The following is a 19,933-nucleotide window of genomic DNA, read 5'->3' as shown; positions in this document are numbered from 1 at the left end:
CACGCCACCTACATTCACTACATATATGAGCATTGGTTAGATTTAATGACATCATTCCTAAACTAGACTTAAGTAATCCATAACCCGTCCGCGTTCCTTCTTCCCAAACAAATCCTCAAGAATATGTTTTCCGTGTACATTCGTGTATTGCAAATTCTTTAACCTTGGAACGACATTAACAGAATGTAACAACTGTCACTAAAACCCGTAATTAGGATAATAATTATCCAATAAGAAAACCCTAATTGAGACACCCAAGTAATTTGGCATAAACCCTGAAATTTCCGGAACAATCGGAATCAGGATCAGGGCCCCTAAAACTCGAGGGGGGCAAACCCTAATTGATAATTATCTAATTAAAATCGTTGCTAAAGGCTGATTGGCTGAATTTTTGACTCACCAAAGCTAAGACCCGAACTCAGCTAGGCTAGGAAATAGGTTGCACCCTTTACGGACCGTAAAGGTTAAGCCTTACGGACCGTAAGCCTACCGGTCAGCCTTACGGACCGTAAGGGTTAGGTCATACGGTCCGTAAGCGAGTCGAATTTCTGGCTATAAATAGCCGACCTTGGCACTTAAACTGTGAACTTAAAACGACGTAAAACTTCTGTGTGTACGTCGAGTTACATGCAATACAGTTCACAACACACACACACGATCACGAGGTGCTGCCGCAATCAGGGTAATAACTCGATCGCTATTACGATTCAACGTCCGATCGATTATAACTATCCAACGATAGTCCAGGTGCTGCTCAAATTGAGCTTGTACTTTGATTATTCGTCGTGATTTCGACTTGAATATTAGAGTGCTGTTCGAACTCGGACTATGCTCTGTTATTCGTTGTGAATCCGATTGAATTATCGAGTATTGCACTGATTAATCGTTGTGAGGGTTTAATCTCGTGAATTGACGTAACTGCTGTATTAGTTACTAACCTGCCTGTGTGTGCATTGTGTTAAATTAGGTTTAATCAAGGCTAATCAGTAGGCTTATATCTTGCTCGTTAATCTGCAATGTGAGTCATTCTTCTTTTAAACTGTTTTCTTACAATTTGTGAGTAAAGTTTACAAAACTCCAAGTTATTTTCAAAGGTTATAATTACAGGGATTAAGTCTATGTAATCACCATATTACAGCCGGTATGTGGGGTTTTGTATACATTACTTATTTCCCGTCACACTTGGACAAACGGGTGTCCAAGGGGTGATCTGACCACAGTAACAGACACCATTGGACAAATGGGCTAGCCAATGGTTGGTCGAGTGACAAATACTGTGGGTAGTTGGTTTGATATCAGAAACATTGTAATTCCCCTTAATACTGTAATTTATAACTAACGGGTCATTTTAGAAAATGGAATGATTCACTCAGTATTTCCCCGCTGATAAAACCTTTTCCAAACATGTTTCAGGTGATCTGTGTGATCCAGGAAAAGTGCAGTAAAGCACTACAAGCTCAGAAAAGTGGCTCATTGTGAATAAATAAATAAAACATGTTTTGGCAAATAATGATTTCTGTGTGGAATCAATGTATTGTAAATTATGGGAATTTATCCCTAAAACTTTGTATAATATACGAGCATTTTACGGTGAAAAGATCCTGTAATAAAAGACTTCCGCTGCCGCATAAATCAGATACCACGGGTACCACTGGACTGCTCGCGGCTCCCGATTCCGTCCAGGGTGGGTCGGGGGTCGTGACAGAAGGTGGTATCAGAGCTAATAATTAATAACTATTGAGCCACTGATCGAGCCACTGATTTAAGCCTATTACGGAATTAAGTATTTGACAAAATACTTAATCCTACTAGTTATCATTCTGTGATTATTTGTTGTATTAACTGATTATTTGTTAGTTACAGTATGGGTAAACAAAAGCTGTCTGCTATCTACCACAAATTAGATATTGCATCTTCTTCTAAAAACCCAGTAAACCTAGAAGAAGGAATCTTTGTCCGCAAGGCAAACTATGAGAATCCTCTTTCCCCAGAGAAAAGGGATTCGATACTTAAAAAGAGTCAGGAGAAAAAGAAACCCCGAACCAAGAGAGTTAGGTTTAACCCAGAAGTCCAAGAGTTGGGTAATAGTACACCTTGGGAAGATAAAATAGACAAGAAATGGGCAAATCTCTATATGCTAGCTACTGTAGCAGAAAATGCCAACCTCTAAATATCCGATAAGTTGGGTCTAGTAAGAGAAATCACAATCCAGTAAGTAAATAAAATCCTAGTGTGTTTATTCCTGTTGTCCTTTGTATAAATTAGTATGCAATAAAACTTCAGTGTTTGTTTGTTAAACTTTGTTCCAAAGCTTTAACATTGCATTCTTATATTTTGCATATATACTATGCAGCATGAATGAGATATCGGAAGCATTCCAGAATCTCAACTTATATCCAGTGCCTATCGAAGTCTCTTACGACTTTACTGGTTACATTGCTGACATAGAAGAACCTGTGGAATTCAAAGCTCCACCGCTGGAAAAAGCCAAACCTAAAAAGAAAAGAAGATACGTAGGGTGGAGGAAAGTACGCCGTAGGAAACCAGCCACTAGGAGACTTCCTAAAATAGAAAATCCTGTGAGCATGAACAAGGGAAAGGAAATAGAAACTGGAGAAAGTTCGAAACCACCAGAAAAGGAATTAGGAATAGACCTAAAGCAAAAGGGAATAGAGATCGGAGAAAGCTCTAAACAGTCTGAGGAAATCACGTTCCAGGACAAAATAGACCGCCTACTGGATAATTGTGATGTTCTAGAGCCTATCAACGATAATCTCTTCTCTTACCCTGCTACAGCCCAATTCCCACTAAACCTAGGACCAGCTATTCCAGATCCACTAGTTCACACCAGACCATTAGGCCAAATGGAGGAATGGTGGACTAATGACTGGCAATTCCAAAATATAGTTAACAGTCCCTCTAGTTTTCTCCCACAGTTTGATCCAGAACCTATCCCTAATCCGCCAATGAGCTATGAAAATTTAGCTGAGTTACGTCAGTTTGGTGAAGAACTGATAGGCACCGGGAATAGGATCCGGGAAATGGGGGAGCAGATCTCTTGGAAGTACGACGAGAGGGAGCGTCGTTACTGAAACTGCCAGTGGACCAAAAGATAGGAAGGGCTGGAAAAAGTTTGTCTGTATTATAACTAATGTAGTAAAACTGATTCTGTAAAATGGGCAATAAAACCTTGTAAGATATGGTGTGTACGGAGGCATATACAATATACAATAACAAAATGAAAGTCGAGAAATCGACAATTTTGGTTATGTTTGTATGTTGTAGTAATTTATGTATTCATCTGTGCTAAATTTGTTATTAATAAGTTAGACACTAATAAATTCCTACTAATTAGCAGATGGAAAACGCTAACAATGAACCAATTAATGAAGTAAATCAATCTGAGCAAGAACCGGAAGATCAATATATAACCCGACAAGATATTGAGCACTTTATCGCCCAAGGGATAGCCCATGCTATTCCAGAAATTGTGGCTGCTGTTCAAAAACCTGCCAAACCACAACCATTACATCCTAGTAAACGTACTCTGGAAGATAACGGCAGTAACAGCATAAATGGAGGCGGCAATCATAACGATCATGATCCGCAACAAGTCCCACTTCTAAAAAGAATAAAAGCTGCAACATCCGGTTGCACTTACAAAGAGTTTCTTGCTTGCAAACCCACTGAATTTGCAGGTAACGAAGGGGCAACTGCAACACTGCGCTGGTTAGAGAAAACCGAAGCAGTAATTGCAATAAGCAAATGTGCCGAAGAGGATCAAGTGATGTATGCATCAAATCTGTTCAAAGAAGGAGCACTAGAATGGTGGAACACGGTCCTCCAGGCAAAAGGAAGAAGGATAGCCTATGCCATGAGTTGGGAAGAATTTAAGAATCTTGTAGAAAGAAAATTCTGTCCCGAATATGAAAAAGATCAAATGGCAAACAAATTCCTAAGTCACCGCATGACAGGGGTAGATTGTCGGGGCTATACTTCGACATTCTTTGAATACGCAAGGGTGGTGCCAACACTGGCTTCGCCAGAACCGGTACTCATTTCCCGTTACATCTGGGGGTTAATTAGTGAAATCCGAAACATCGTTAAAGCTGCGAGACCTCGTACCATTGACGATGCGGTAGAATTAGCTAACACCCTAATGGATGAATTAGTACGCACAAGAGAGGAAGATCGTAAGAAGGAAATAGCTCAGAAGATTACCCAAGGGTTTCGTATGGGTAATATCAAGAAAAGAGGAACAGGGCAATCCTCATCACCTCCTTTCTGCAGAAATTGCAAAAAGAAGCATTATGGACAATGCAATATAGTTTGCAATTTTTGCAAGGCAAAAGGACATCGTGAGGAAGACTGCCGGAAGAAAACAAGAATTTGTTATAACTGCAGAGAAAGGGGACATTTTCAATCCGAATGTCCTAAGCTAGCTAAACCAGTAGACAACAAAGCTAAACCCGCTGAAGGAGCAACCAAGAAAAATGTACGCGCATTCCAGCTGACCACTCAAGAGGCCGAACTCATTCCAGATGTGATAGCTGGTACGTTCCTAGTACATGACGTATTTGCAAAAGTATTATTTGACTCTGGTGCGAACCAAAGTTTTATTAATACTTCATTTTGTCAAGCTCTTAAGTTACCTTTAACCACTCTTAGGCAAATTTTCACAGTTGAAACCGCAGAAGGAAATTCTGTGAAAATAGATAAAGTTTGGCAAGAAGGAAAAATAGAACTATTAGGCCATAAATTTTCTGCAAATCTGTTACCAATGAATTTAGCTGGATTCGATGTAGTATTAGGAATGGATTGGTTAATAGCCAACCATGCACGAATCCTATGTGATAAAAATGCAGTAGAAATTCAAACCCCTTTAGGAGAGGTGATTGTAATTACTGGAAATAAACCTCGAAAGCCACTGAAATTTATTTCAGTAATGAAATTGGCAAGCTATTCGAGAAAGCAGGAAATGGTGTATATGATTTCAGTAATCATTAACACTAAAGATAAGGAACTTCAGGATATTCCAATAGTCTCAGAATACCCAGACGTTTTTCCAGAAGAATTACCTGGATTACCACCTGATAGAGAAGTAGAATTTAGAATTCATTTAATTCCAGGTACTACACCAATAGCCAAAACACCATATAGATTAGCACCTACCGAAATGCTAGAATTGAAAAAGCAATTAGATGAATTATTAAGCAAAGGATTCATACAACCGAGTTCATCCCCTTGGGGTGCACCAGTGTTGTTTGTGAAAAAGAAAGATGGATCAATGAGAATGTGTATCGATTATAGGGAATTGAATAAAGTCACAATTAAGAACCGATACCCATTACCTAGGATTGATGATCTTTTTGATCAATTGCAAGGAGCTAGGTATTTCTCTAAGATAGATTTAAGATCTGGATATCATCAGTTGAAGGTACAAGAAGAAGACATACCTAAAACTGCCTTCAGAACTAGGTATGGTCATTATGAGTTTACAGTCATGCCCTTTGGTTTAACAAATGCCCCAGCAGCATTCATGGACATGATGAATCGAATCTGTAAACCATACTTGGATAAATTTGTGATCGTTTTGATGTGTGTAAAATGCAACATATAAATCACATCAATTAAGGCATAAAACTAACCCTTTTTAAGTACTAATGTTGGAAAAAGAGTGTTTTTGTCTTTCTTTTGTATTTTCAGGATGAAATGAGCTCAAAATCACAAAAGAAGCAAAAAAGACAACTAATTCTAGCATAAATACAAGAAAAGGAATAAAAGTAGACTGCCCGGACCCTCAACGGCACCCCCTAAGGCAAAGAAGAGAAAACAGAAGACTGAACACGCCCCGTGTCCAGCGAACACGGGGCCGTGCCCAAGAAGCAGCAGAAAAGACAAACTAGTAGAAGCTTCCATTGCCCACCACGGGGCCGTGTCCAGCGGGCACGGGGGCGTGGTGAAAGTACAGCAGGCGCATTAATTGTAATTGCGAATTACAATTAATGAAGAGAGAGAGTGTCAGACGGGCACGGGGGCGTGTCCAGCGGACACGGGGCCGTGCCCAGCCTTCTGTTCAGCCTATAAATAGGGGTGCTTGGTTTCATTCCATCTCATCCCTTGGCACACCATCTCTCTCACACTTCATCCACCACCCACCACCACCATAACACCATCATCCACCACCATCATCCATTGTCCATCATAGAGTGTGTGAGTCGTCTCGGGATCCAAGATTGATCGTAAGAGTTCTTGACAATCAAGGCCATGTTTGCCTAAGTCTCTTACATCACTTGGTGAAGACAAGTGTTTAGTATAATACTTTTTATTTTTAATCTTTTGCACTTTTTATTTGGTTTTGTATTAATGACTTTAATAACTAGTTACTTATGTTGAAGGTGATCTTTCCTTATCGTTTGTCCGTGGTGTCTTGGCGTTATTTTACTGTCTATATAAAATAAAAGATTTTCACCATTCATATCTCCACGGTCTATATGGAGGTATGTTGGCTACCTGGTCGGGGGTTAAGGGAACGGTTTGGTAAGGGTCTTGCCCTTGTTCAGCGTTTAGAGGTCCTGCTTGGGACCTGGGTCAAATTTAGTAGGATCTCCTTCAATACCCATAGGTATTGGATGGCAGGGATCCAAACTCTTTGACCCCCTCATAAGTTAACTACTATTAATACTATAACCCGGCTATTTAGGACTGTATCCCTGCTGACTCAGACTACTTAGCCGAGGGTAACGTCACCGCCGAAAGCGGGGCCTACCACAATTTGCATTAATAACTTAATTCATTATCTTTCAATAATCCGACCCTTTAGGATTGTATCCTTGCTGACTCAAACTACTGGGTTGAGGGTAACGTCGCCTTCAAAAGAGGGGCCTACTACAATAACTAAGATAATATCTTAAACAAGTGCAAAAGCGCGAAAATAATCAAAGGTTATACTAACACACGTGTCGGATCCAAGTGATTCATCTTGTCTATCTGTTTTTTATTTTATTTTATTTTTCAGCATTTAGTTAGTTTTTATTTTTCTTAGTTTAAAACATTTTTCTCACTTTTTGATTTGATTAGACGTTGAGGATAAACCGGTATTAAAAGCTCTTGTGTCCTTGGACGACCTCGGTATCTTACCAACACTATACTACGTCCACGATGGGTGCACTTGCCCATATGTGTGTTTAGTGTTAGTAAATATCGTGTTTTATAAATTTAAAACTTGGCTAAAAGTGTAAAAAGGGTTTAAATATACATCTAAAATATAACACACTTCACGCACATCAAGTTTTTGGCGCCGTTGCCGGGGACACAAGGATTTTAAGAAAGTTAGGAATCAACGGCCTAATCATATTTTTATTTTTATTTTTTTTTCTTTAATTTTTAGGATTTTTCGTAGATTTTCAGCTTCTGCAGAGCTCACCACGGGGTCGTGCCTGCTGAACACGCCCCCGTGCTCAATCATTGGAACTGGCAATCCTGTTTTAAGTCAGACAGTAAGCTGAACACGGGGCCGTGTCCACTCAACACGCCCCCGTGCCCAAGATTCTCTTACTGAAAACAGAACCGTTAGATCCCGGCGGTTGGTAATTTCTGACACAAACATGAGTGATAGTAATTCTTTTTACTTTCGGCACTCTTATGGTATGTTGTGTCGATTATGTGGAGGCGAACATGAGGAATTAAAATGTTATTTTCTCAATTATAGGCCCCACTATATAGACCCACCGATTCCTTGTAACCTTAAGAGGGGCGAAAGTAAAAATAAGCACTATCTCTCCCTCGAATGCGCCCAGCCAGATATTCTAGGAGAAATGCTCCTTGACGAGTTATTTCAACTAGAAGAGCTAATTCTCAATTGGTCAAGAGAACTTAGGAAGGATTTTATAGATCCATCCCAAGATGATGACCATGAGGAAATGTTGGAACCGCATTCCGACAACCTCGTTGCTCCCGAAAATACCTTCATACCTAGAAAAGACTTGGACGATAGTCGTCCCTGTGTCGATTGTGCCGTGAAGGACTCCCCATCGACTTCGTTCGATGCATACATAGACCTGAGCGATTCGGCATACACCTTCTTTAACGAGAGCCCGGAAAAGGGTTGGACTTGTCCACCTAGAATGAAAATAGGAATTACCCTCACCGATAACCTCTTGCGTTCTCGCCTTAGTATAGGACAATTAAGGTATCTTAGGCACTTTGGGGTTGTTCCAACAAATCAAGAACCACCCGATATAAATAAACTCCTTAGTAGCGACAAACTTCATAAAACAGCTTCCCGACACGGGGCCGTGCCCGGCCAACACGCCCCCGTGTCCACCAAAAGATTCCCTTCTGATCAGAACGTCAGAATACGGACAAACTGTGTCAGAATTTCATCTGCACACGGGGCCGTGTCCAGCGAACACGGGGCCGTGTCCAGAAGGCTGTCGTTTTCTATAAATGCAGCCAAAAATCCTGCACATTTGGACCAACTTGGGACAGAGATTTGAAGGAATCTTCTCTCAAACAATCCTAGGTAAGTCTAAAAGAAGGTTCCAACAACCCATCTTGTCCCTTCCTCTTCTAGACATTTCCTTCTTTTCATATTTCTCCAAGAACTACCATGAAAAGTTTGAATTCTTCAACCTTTGTGGTAGGAAACAATGAGTTTTGATCATGGAATCTTGGTGAAAACATGTTGTATAACATTGTTTAAAGTTATTTATGACCAAAAAGTCTACATAAATTCAGAAAATAACTTAAAAACCCAAGATTCCTTGCTTCGAAATTCTGCAGAAAGATGAACACGGGGCCGTGCTCAATGAGCACGGGGCCGTGTCCAGAAACTGTTTCGTCATATAAACTGCTTTTGGTTTATTTTTCGTAGAATGGCGAGTGAAAACAGCGAAACATCATCCGTTCATTCCTCAGACAGCCGAAGGGGAAGAAGGCCCTCCGTTGAAGCTACACTTGTGCACTATGTGATAGCATTGAGGGAAGCTCTCGACGAGATGACGTCAGTAGAGGAGGTCCTAATTGACCGTATTAACGATCTTACGATGGGATTTGAAAGTAACTTCCAAGAAATTAACCTTTTGCACCAAAGGTTAAACATTTTGGTAGCACCTCCTATGGAACCAGTCCTTCCACAACAGGACTGGAACTTGGCACTCGGGGTTAACAACCCTACCGGGTGGGAAGACTTTTCCGCAGAACCTCCCATGGAACAACCACAAGAAATTCCAGCGGAAGTCGAAACTCCTCAAACTAATACAAATGAGCCCTCTTTTCTCCTTCCAAGGGAGGTAGAGGAGTGGCTCGCCGACATATGAGGAGGACCACACCCGGAAGAAGGAGTTCTAAATAGCCTTATCTAACCGAGATTAGTAGCTTCTTAGAAATTTTGCTAAATTAGAATAAAACATAGGGCTAGAACTCCATGGTTTAATATTTATGTACTTTCATCTTTAACTTTATGTAATATCTCTCTATGTTGCAATGATATGATGGTTTTTAAGATTGATGGTTGTTTAGAGAATAAAACACACTCATGGTGGTAATGGATGAAAAGGAGAACGAGAAAAATGGACCCATGCACGAAGAACAGAGCAACCCGACACAAATCTCCATCACAGAAGGCTCAACACGGGTCGTGCCCAACCAACACGACCCCGTGCTGAGCCACCTGCAGAAAAACACCCAGTTCAGGTAACTGGACACGGGCCGTGTTCAGCGGACACGCCCCCGTGTCCAGGCTTCTGTTTTAATTCTTTAATTTTTGTTACTGGCACCTGACCACGGGGCCGTGCCCGGTCACCACGGGGCCGTGTCCAGGATGCCAGTAACATAAATCTTTGCTTTTTAACCTACTTTTACACATTCTAATCAACCAAAAACATTATTTTTGGACACATTGAGGACAATGTGTAATTTAAGTGTGGGGGGGGATGCTAAAACCTTGAATTTTGCAAATCCTAAATACAAGCCTTACACAAAACTCTATTGGAACCGCTAAACACCCCAAATTTTTTCAAAAACTTTTTCATTTTTTTCATTTACTTGTCTTAGTTTAATTTGGGAATAACAAGTTCTAAAAAGGTTATATTTTTACAAATTTACAACCGATAGCGTCGTGATAACAAAGAACCAACATAAGAAAATTACGAAACGGCATAACAAGTCTAGTTAAAAATTCGATTATATATACTTGATCACATTAAAAACCCATTCCCACAAAAGTGAGTTTTGAGCCTTTATTGAGCATAAAAATATACATATTTAGACTAAATGCTCATTTTTCATTTCTTGTGTGAATAGCCGCTTGGTTCTTACAACTCTAGAACTTGCCACGACGATACATTCCCGGTCCTTACCAACTTAAACCCGAGTAAGTAAGTGATGGAGGCATTAGGACTAACCATATTTTTTTTTCTAAACCATTATTTTTCATTTTTTTTAAACCACCTACCCAAAATCCCCCTAGATAGCCCCTTTGAGCCTAAACCTTTCATTTCATTACCCCAAAACTCTTTTTACCCACCAAAAAACCCTTTTTTATTTTTCACCCTTTATTTTAGTAACAAGCTCGGTTTTTCATCCCCTTGGGGTGCACCAGTGTTGTTTGTGAAAAAGAAAGATGGATCAATGAGAATGTGTATCGATTATAGGGAATTGAATAAAGTCACAATTAAGAACCGATACCCATTACCTAGGATTGATGATCTTTTTGATCAATTGCAAGGAGCTAGGTATTTCTCTAAGATAGATTTAAGATCTGGATATCATCAGTTGAAGGTACAAGAAGAAGACATACCTAAAACTGCCTTCAGAACTAGGTATGGTCATTATGAGTTTACAGTCATGCCCTTTGGTTTAACAAATGCCCCAGCAGCATTCATGGACATGATGAATCGAATCTGTAAACCATACTTGGATAAATTTGTGATCGTTTTGATGTGTGTAAAATGCAACATATAAATCACATCAATTAAGGCATAAAACTAACCCTTTTTAAGTACTAATGTTGGAAAAAGAGTGTTTTTGTCTTTCTTTTGTATTTTCAGGATGAAATGAGCTCAAAATCACAAAAGAAGCAAAAAAGACAACTAATTCTAGCATAAATACAAGAAAAGGAATAAAAGTAGACTGCCCGGACCCTCAACGGCACCCCCTAAGGCAAAGAAGAGAAAACAGAAGACTGAACACGCCCCGTGTCCAGCGAACACGGGGCCGTGCCCAAGAAGCAGCAGAAAAGACAAACTAGTAGAAGCTTCCATTGCCCACCACGGGGCCGTGTCCAGCGGGCACGGGGGCGTGGTGAAAGTACAGCAGGCATTAATTGTAATTGCGAATTACAATTAATGAAGAGAGAGAGTGTCAGACGGGCACGGGGGCGTGTCCAGCGGACACGGGGCCGTGCCCAGCCTTCTGTTCAGCCTATAAATAGGGGTGCTTGGTTTCATTCCATCTCATCCCTTGGCACACCATCTCTCTCACACTTCATCCACCACCCACCACCACCATAACACCATCATCCACCACCATCATCCATTGTCCATCATAGAGTGTGTGAGTCGTCTCGGGATCCAAGATTGATCGTAAGAGTTCTTGACAATCAAGGCCATGTTTGCCTAAGTCTCTTACATCACTTGGTGAAGACAAGTGTTTAGTATAATACTTTTTATTTTTAATCTTTTGCACTTTTTATTTGGTTTTGTATTAATGACTTTAATAACTAGTTACTTATGTTGAAGGTGATCTTTCCTTATCGTTTGTCCGTGGTGTCTTGGCGTTATTTTACTGTCTATATAAAATAAAAGATTTTCACCATTCATATCTCCACGGTCTATATGGAGGTATGTTGGCTACCTGGTCGGGGGTTAAGGGAACGGTTTGGTAAGGGTCTTGCCCTTGTTCAGCGTTTAGAGGTCCTGCTTGGGACCTGGGTCAAATTTAGTAGGATCTCCTTCAATACCCATAGGTATTGGATGGCGGGGATCCAAACTCTTTGACCCCCTCATAAGTTAACTACTATTAATACTATAACCCGGCTATTTAGGACTGTATCCCTGCTGACTCAGACTACTTAGCCGAGGGTAACGTCACCGCCGAAAGCGGGGCCTACCACAATTTTCATTAATAACTTAATTCATTATCTTTCAATAATCCGACCCTTTAGGATTGTATCCTTGCTGACTCAAACTACTGGGTTGAGGGTAACGTCGCCTTCAAAAGAGGGGCCTACTACAATAACTAAGATAATCTCTTAAACAAGTGCAAAAGTGCGAAAATAATCAAAGGTTATACTAACACACGTGTCAGATCCAAGTGATTCATCTTGTCTATCTGTTTTTTATTTTATTTTATTTTTCAGCATTTAGTTAGTTTTTATTTTTCTTAGTTTAAAACATTTTTCTCACTTTTTGATTTGATTAGATGTTGAGGATAAACCGGTATTAAAAGCTCTTGTGTCCTTGGACGACCTCGGTATCTTACCAACACTATACTACGTCCACGATGGGTGCACTTGCCCATATGTGTGTTTAGTGTTAGTAAATATCGTGTTTTATAAATTTAAAACTTGGCTAAAAGTGTAAAAAGGGTTTAAATATACATCTAAAATATAACACACTTCACGCACATTACGTTTTCATCGACGACATACTTATTTATTCCAAAAGCCAAAAAGAACATTGTGAACACTTACACGTTCTCTTAACTTTGTTAAGAAAAGAAAGGCTTTATGCCAAATTCTCGAAATGTGAATTTTGGCTACAAGAAGTACAATTCTTAGGTCATGTGGTAAATCATGAAGGTATCCATGTAGATCCTGCTAAGATAGAAGCTATTACAAAGTGGAAAGTCCCACAAACAGCTATGGAGATAAGAAGTTTTCTAGGCTTAGCTGGATACTATAGACGATTTATCAAAGATTTTTCTAAAATAGCCGTACCTTTAACTAAGTTAACCTGTAAAGCTGCTAAGTTTGAATGGGGACCTAGACAAGAAGAAGCCTTTAAGATTTTAAAGCATCGATTGACGAATGCACCAATCCTAGCTTTACCAGAAGGAACCGAAGATTTCGAAGTATATTGTGATGCTTCAAAATTAGGATACGGATGTGTGTTAATGCAACGCAAGAAGGTAATTGCGTATGCTTCTAGACAATTGAAAAAGCACGAAGAAAATTATACGACTCATGACCTAGAACTAGGAGCCATAATTTTTGCCCTTAAGATATGGAGACATTATCTGTATGGAAGTAAGTTTACTGTTTATACAGATCATAAGAGTTTAAGATATATATTTGGGCAAAAAGAATTAAACATGAGGCAAAGAAGATGGATGGAGATGCTAAGCGATTACGACTGTGATATCCAATATCACGAAGGAAAGGCAAATGTAGTTGCAGATGCCTTAAGTCGTAAGTACCATGAGAAACAGAAACGAGTCCGTGCTCTGAGGTTAAATCTACAAGTAGATTTAATGGCACAAATCAAAGAAGTTCAGAAAACAGCAATCAAAGATGATGCTGAAGGAATGAAAGGTTACCTAAAAGAACTAGAACAAGGAAATGATGGAATTTGGAAATTCCATAAGAAACAAATTTGGGTACCTAAGCGAGGAGAGTTAAGAAATAAGATTTTAGAAGAAGCTCATAAATCTAGGTATACCATGCACCCAGGAAATAATAAGATGTACCAAGATTTAAGAAATAATTTCTGGTGGATAGGAATGAAAAAGGATATAGCCGAATACGTATCTAAGTGTTTAACTTGTTCACAAGTTAAGGCTGAACATCAGAAACCTTCAGGATTACTGCAACAGCTAGAAATGCCTATATGGAAATGGGAACTCATAACAATGGATTTTGTTACAAAGTTACCCAAAACCAGAAGAGGTAATGATGCGATTTGGGTAATTGTAGACCGATTAACCAAGTCAGCTCATTTCTTACCAATGAAAGAAACCTTTAGCATGGAAAGGTTAGCACAACTGTACGTGGACGAAGTAGTATCCCTACATGGAGTTCCGCTCTCCATTATATCGGATAGAGATAGTCGTTTTACTTCTCATTTTTGGAAAAGTTTTCAGAAAGCAATGGGAACTCGACTAAATCTAAGTACTGCTTATCATCCACAAACAGACGGACAGAGTGAAAGGACAATACAAACTCTAGAAGACATGCTCCGAGCATGTGTAATTGACTTTGGTGGTAATTGGGATAGCCATTTGCCATTAATTGAATTCTCCTATAACAATAGTTATCATTCAAGCATCGAAGCTGCACCATTCGAAGCACTGTACGGACGTAAGTGCAGAACTCCAGTATGTTGGGCAGAAATCGGAGAAAGCCAATTATCAGGTCCTGAAATTGTACAAGAAACTACTGACAAGATAACTCAGATTAAGGAAAGATTGAAAACGGCTCGAGACCGTCAGAAGAGCTATGCAGACAATCGTCGCAAGCCTTTAGAATTTCAAATCGGGGACAAAGTACTTTTAAAAGTTTCTCCTTGGAAAGGAGTAGTACGATTCGGTAAGAAAGGAAAGCTAAGTCCAAGGTACGTTGGACCATTCCCCGTGATTCAACGAATAGGACCAGTAGCTTATCGTTTACAACTACCAGAAGAATTAGCTGGAGTACATGATGTATTTCATGTATCCAATCTCAAGAAATATTTATCAGACGAATCACTGGTAGTCCCTCTTCAAGATGTAGAAGTAAACGAAAAACTAAAATTCATAGAGAAACCATTAGAAATCGAAGATCGAAAAGTCAAATTCCTCAAGCATAAACGACTGGTATTGGTCAAAGTCAAGTGGAATTCAAAGAGAGGACCAGAATACACTTGGGAGCTGGAATCAGAAATGAAGCGAAAATATCCTCATCTCTTCCAATAAATCTCGAGGACGAGATTTTTCTTAAGGTGGGGAGGATGTAACAACTGTCACTAAAACCCGTAATTAGGATAATAATTATCCAATAAGAAAACCCTAATTGAGACACCCAAGTAATTTGGCATAAACCCTGAAATTTCCGGAACAATCGGAATCAGGATCAGGGCCCCTAAAACTCGAGGGGGGCAAACCCTAATTGATAATTATCTAATTAAAATCGTTGCTAAAGGCTGATTGGCTGAATTTTTTACTCACCAAAGCTAAGACCCGAACTCAGCTAGGCTAGGAAATAGGTTGCACCCTTTACGGACCGTAAAGGTTAAGCCTTACGGACCGTAAGCCTACCGGTCAGCCTTACGGACCGTAAGGGTTAGGTCATACGGTCCGTAAGCGAGTCGAATTTCTGGCTATAAATAGCCGACCTTGGCACTTAAACTGTGAACTTAAAACGACGTAAAACTTCTGTATGTACGTCGAGTTACATGCAATACAGTTCACAACACACACACACGATCACGAGGTGCTGCCGCAATCAGGGTAATAACTCGATCGCTATTACGATTCAACGTCCGATCGATTATAACTATCCAACGATAGTCCAGGTGCTGCTCAAATTGAGCTTGTACTTTGATTATTCGTCGTGATTTCGACTTGAATATTAGAGTGCTGTTCGAATTCGGACTATGCTCTGTTATTCGTTGTGAATCCGATTGAATTATCGAGTATTGCACTGATTAATCGTTGTGAGGGTTTAATCTCGTGAATTGACGTAACTGCTGTATTAGTTACTAACCTGCCTGTGTGTGCATTGTGTTAAATTAGGTTTAATCAAGGCTAATCAGTAGGCTTATATCTTGCTCGTTAATCTGCAATGTGAGTCATTCTTCTTTTAAACTGTTTTCTCACAATTTGTGAGTAAAGTTTACAAAACTCCAAGTTATTTTCAAAGGTTATAATTATAGGGATTAAGTCTATGTAATCACCATATTACAGCCGGTATGTGGGGTTTTGTATACATTACTTATTTCCCGTCACACTTGGACAAACGGGTGGCCAAGGGGTGATCTGACCACAGTCACAGACACCATTGGACAAATGGGCTAGCCAATGGTTGGTCGAGTGACAAATACTGTGGGTAGTTGGTTTGATATCAGAAACATTGTAATTCCCCTTAATACTGTAATTTATAACTAACGGGTCATTTTAGAAAACGGAATGATTCACTCAGTATTTCCCCGCTGATAAAACCTTTTCCAAACATGTTTCAGGTGATCTGTGTGATCCAGGAAAAGTGCAGTAAAGCACTACAAGCTCAGAAAAGTGGCTCATTGTGAATAAATAAATAAAACATGTTTTGGCAAATAATGATTTCTGTGTGGAATCAATGTATTGTAAATTATGGGAATTTATCCCTAAAACTTTGTATAATATACGAGCATTTTACGGTGAAAAGATCCTGTAATAAAAGACTTCCGCTGCCGCATAAATCAGATACCACGGGTACCACTGGACTGCTCGCGGCTCCCGATTCCGTCCAGGGTGGGTCGGGGGTCGTGACACAGAATACCTGCATTCTCATTTCATACTCAAGGCAATGGTTTAGTAACTTAACATTTCGACTTATTTAAACTGTACAAACACTTACACAAGTTCCGTTCACTCATAAGCAATGAATCCTACTTCAAACACAGGCACGAACACAAATGTATACATAAACATGAACCTCCACACATGATTATGTACCCCCATACAAACTTACAACTCCTTTATAACACTAAAATTATCACTAGGTTTATTAAGGTATGCAAATTACGAGTTCCATACAGATAGGTCACGAACATACGACCTAACGTGCATTCTTACTTCTAATCATAAATACCTATGAGTTCCAACTACTGGATGGTAATTTATTTCATATGCATAAATGTGCATATATATATATATATATATATATATATATATATAAATAACTCCAAACTTGGTCCATTCCTTTACCTTCTTACTCACTCATTATAGTCGTGATCACGCTTTCTAAACACATCTCAATTGGGTTAGAGTACCTTGTGGAGGATCGGAGGCCCGTAACGATTACTTTATATAAAACTAGCATAAACGTTAATTAAGGGGCCCTGGATAGCATTTACAACTAATTCCACGTACAAAGCAAACAAACACAATTAATTTGCCATTTGTAAGATTTGTCGCGGGCCGCGACAACCATGTCTGCATCCTACGCGGGGCGCCAGGGCTCTACCGTAAGTTACGGTGACTACCGTAACTTACGATAGTCTCGAAAAGGCTTACGGTAGCTAGATACTGCCTTACGGCAGAAAAGAAAAGGCCAGCACCCACCGTAAGCTACGGTGGGCACCGTAACTTACGGTGGTGCCCAGACCTGCATCCCTTTTTGAGCCTTAAAACTCCCTTAACTCATCCGTTTTGCATCCGAATCACTTGATACTTAATTCTAATCGTTCGTAAAGTCATTCCTTACATAACTAATTAAAAATCCCTGCCCCGGTTTCAAATCTATCCGAATTCTTTAACAATACGTTACTTATGCACATTTATTCGACCCATTCGTGACTTTGACAAGCATCTCCTTTCCTTGTCTTTGGCAACTTGGTGATGAAATCCATCGTCACCATTTCCCACTTCCACTTGGGAAGTTCAGACTGTTGTTGCAAACCTGACGGCTTCTGATGTTCAGCTTTGACTTGCGCACATGTCAAACATTTAGCTACATAGGTAGCTATAGACTTCTTCAAGCCTATCCACCAAAAGTTTGCCTTCAAATCCTGGTACATCTTGTCAGCTCCAGGATGAACGGAGTATTTGGAACTGTGTGATAAATCTTTTGTAGATAATAAGTTTTGCAAATTGCTGAGTTTACCTGTTAAAACCTTAAGTGTGAAGTATGAGGTGGAATTTGCAGATGGCACCTTAGAAACCGCCTCAACGATATTAGATGGATGTTCCATATCCATTAAGAACCACTTTTTTCCGTTATCCCTACTTCCTTTGAAGTTAGCCGGTTTTGACATAGTTTTAGGCATGGACTGGTTATCTCATAACCAGGCCCAGATTGTCTGTAATAAGAAGCAAGTGGTGATCAAGACTCCGTCTGGTGAATCACTTACCATTTAGGGAGATACCCAGTATGGACTGCCTGAGCAAGTGACTATGCTCAAGGCCTCTAGGTGTTTGAAAAAGGGTTGTGTCATTTACATGGCACAAGTGACTATTGATGAGCCGAAACCCAGGATTGAGGATATCCCCGTCATTTCTGAATACCCTGAAGTTTTTTCCTGAAGAACTACCTGGTTTACCACCAGATAGACAAGTAGAATTCAGAATCGACATTATCCCTGGAGCAGCACCTGTTGCTAGAGCTCCTTATAGGTTGGCACCAACAGAGATGAAAGAATTGAGAACACAACTGGATGAATTGCTAGCCAAAGGTTTCATTAGGCCTAGTTCGTCTCCTTGGGGAGCACCAATCTTATTTGTCAAGAAGAAGGATGGATCGAAGCGTCTGTGCATCGATTACCGTGAGCTTAACAAGGTCACTATCAAGAATAGGTATCCATTACCCAGGATCGACGATCTGTTCGATCAATATCAAGGGGCAAGCTACTTCTCTAAGATTGACTTAAGGTCAGGTTATCACCAACTGAAGGTTAGAGATGAAGACGTTCACAAGACGGCATTTAGGACCCGTTATGGTCACTACGAGTTCCTAGTGATGCCTTTTGGGCTCACTAATGCACCAGCGGCATTCATGGATCTCATGAACCGTGTCTGTAAGCCATACTTGGACAAATTTGTTATCGTCTTCATTGACGACATTCTGATTTATTCAAAGAATCAAGCTGATCATGAGAAGCATCTTCGATGTATTCTTTCACTACTTCAACAGGAGAAGCTTTACGCCAAATTTTTGAAGTGTGAGTTCTAGCTTCGAGAAGTCCAATTCCTTGGACATATGGTTAGTGAGCGTGGTATCCAAGTGGATCCCGCTAAGGTGGAAGTTGTCATGAATTGGCAAGAGCCGAAGACGCCCACAGAAATTCGCAGCTTCTTGGGATTGGCAGGATATTACAGGCGTTTTATTGAAAATTTTTCAAGGATTGCTGCACCCCTAACTTCTCTGACTAGGAAGAAAATTAAGTTCGACTGGGAACCGAAGCAACAAGAAGCCTTTGATATCCTTAAACAGAAGTTAAGCAATGCACCGGTGTTGACATTGCCTGATGGAATAGAAGAGTTTGTGGTATATTGTGATGCATCACACTCCGGGATGGGATGTGTGCTTATGCAGAAAGGCAAGGTTATTGCCTATGTTTCTCGACAGTTAAAGGTTCATGAAAAGAATTACACCACCCACGACTTGGAGTTGGGTGCCGTTGTATTCGCACTAAGCTATGGAGGCACTATTTATATGGCATCAAGTGTGTGATCTACTCTGATCATAAGAGCCTCCAGCATCTGTTTAACCAAAAGGACTTAAACATGAGGCAGCGACGATGGATGGAAACTTTGAATGATTATGATTGTGAGATAAGATACCATCCTGGCAAGGCGAATGTAGTCGCCGATGCCTTGAGTCGAAAGGAAAGGGTGAAGCCTATAAGAATCAATGCCAAGAGCATTGAGATAAAGAATAATTTGAACGAAAGGTTGTTAGCTGCACAGAAGGAAGCTGTGCTGGAAGCTAAATACCCTAATGAAAAGCTAGGAGTAACTGAAGAACAGTTATCCAATGGAATCTACATAACGTTAATACTTTAACACTTTTACATTATCTGAATAAAATATTACCCTCGACATTATGTGTACAAGTGTTTCGTAATGAAACATACCCTTATTTGACCCGTTCGGTCTTCTTAACAAACACCATTACCCAATAACCAAATCCCAAGTAGACTTAGATTACCATCCTTAAGTGACTAGCATAAGGCCCTCCTAAAATGGTCTAGGAATTCGGAAATCACTTCCTTAGAACTTCTTACTTCTTCCAGTGACAATAAAGCATTTCACATAT

This window comes from Helianthus annuus, chromosome 9, assembly GCF_002127325.2.
Source record: "Helianthus annuus cultivar XRQ/B chromosome 9, HanXRQr2.0-SUNRISE, whole genome shotgun sequence".
NCBI classification, from domain to species: Eukaryota; Viridiplantae; Streptophyta; class Magnoliopsida; order Asterales; family Asteraceae; genus Helianthus; species Helianthus annuus.
This window is presented reverse-complemented; position numbering follows the sequence as displayed.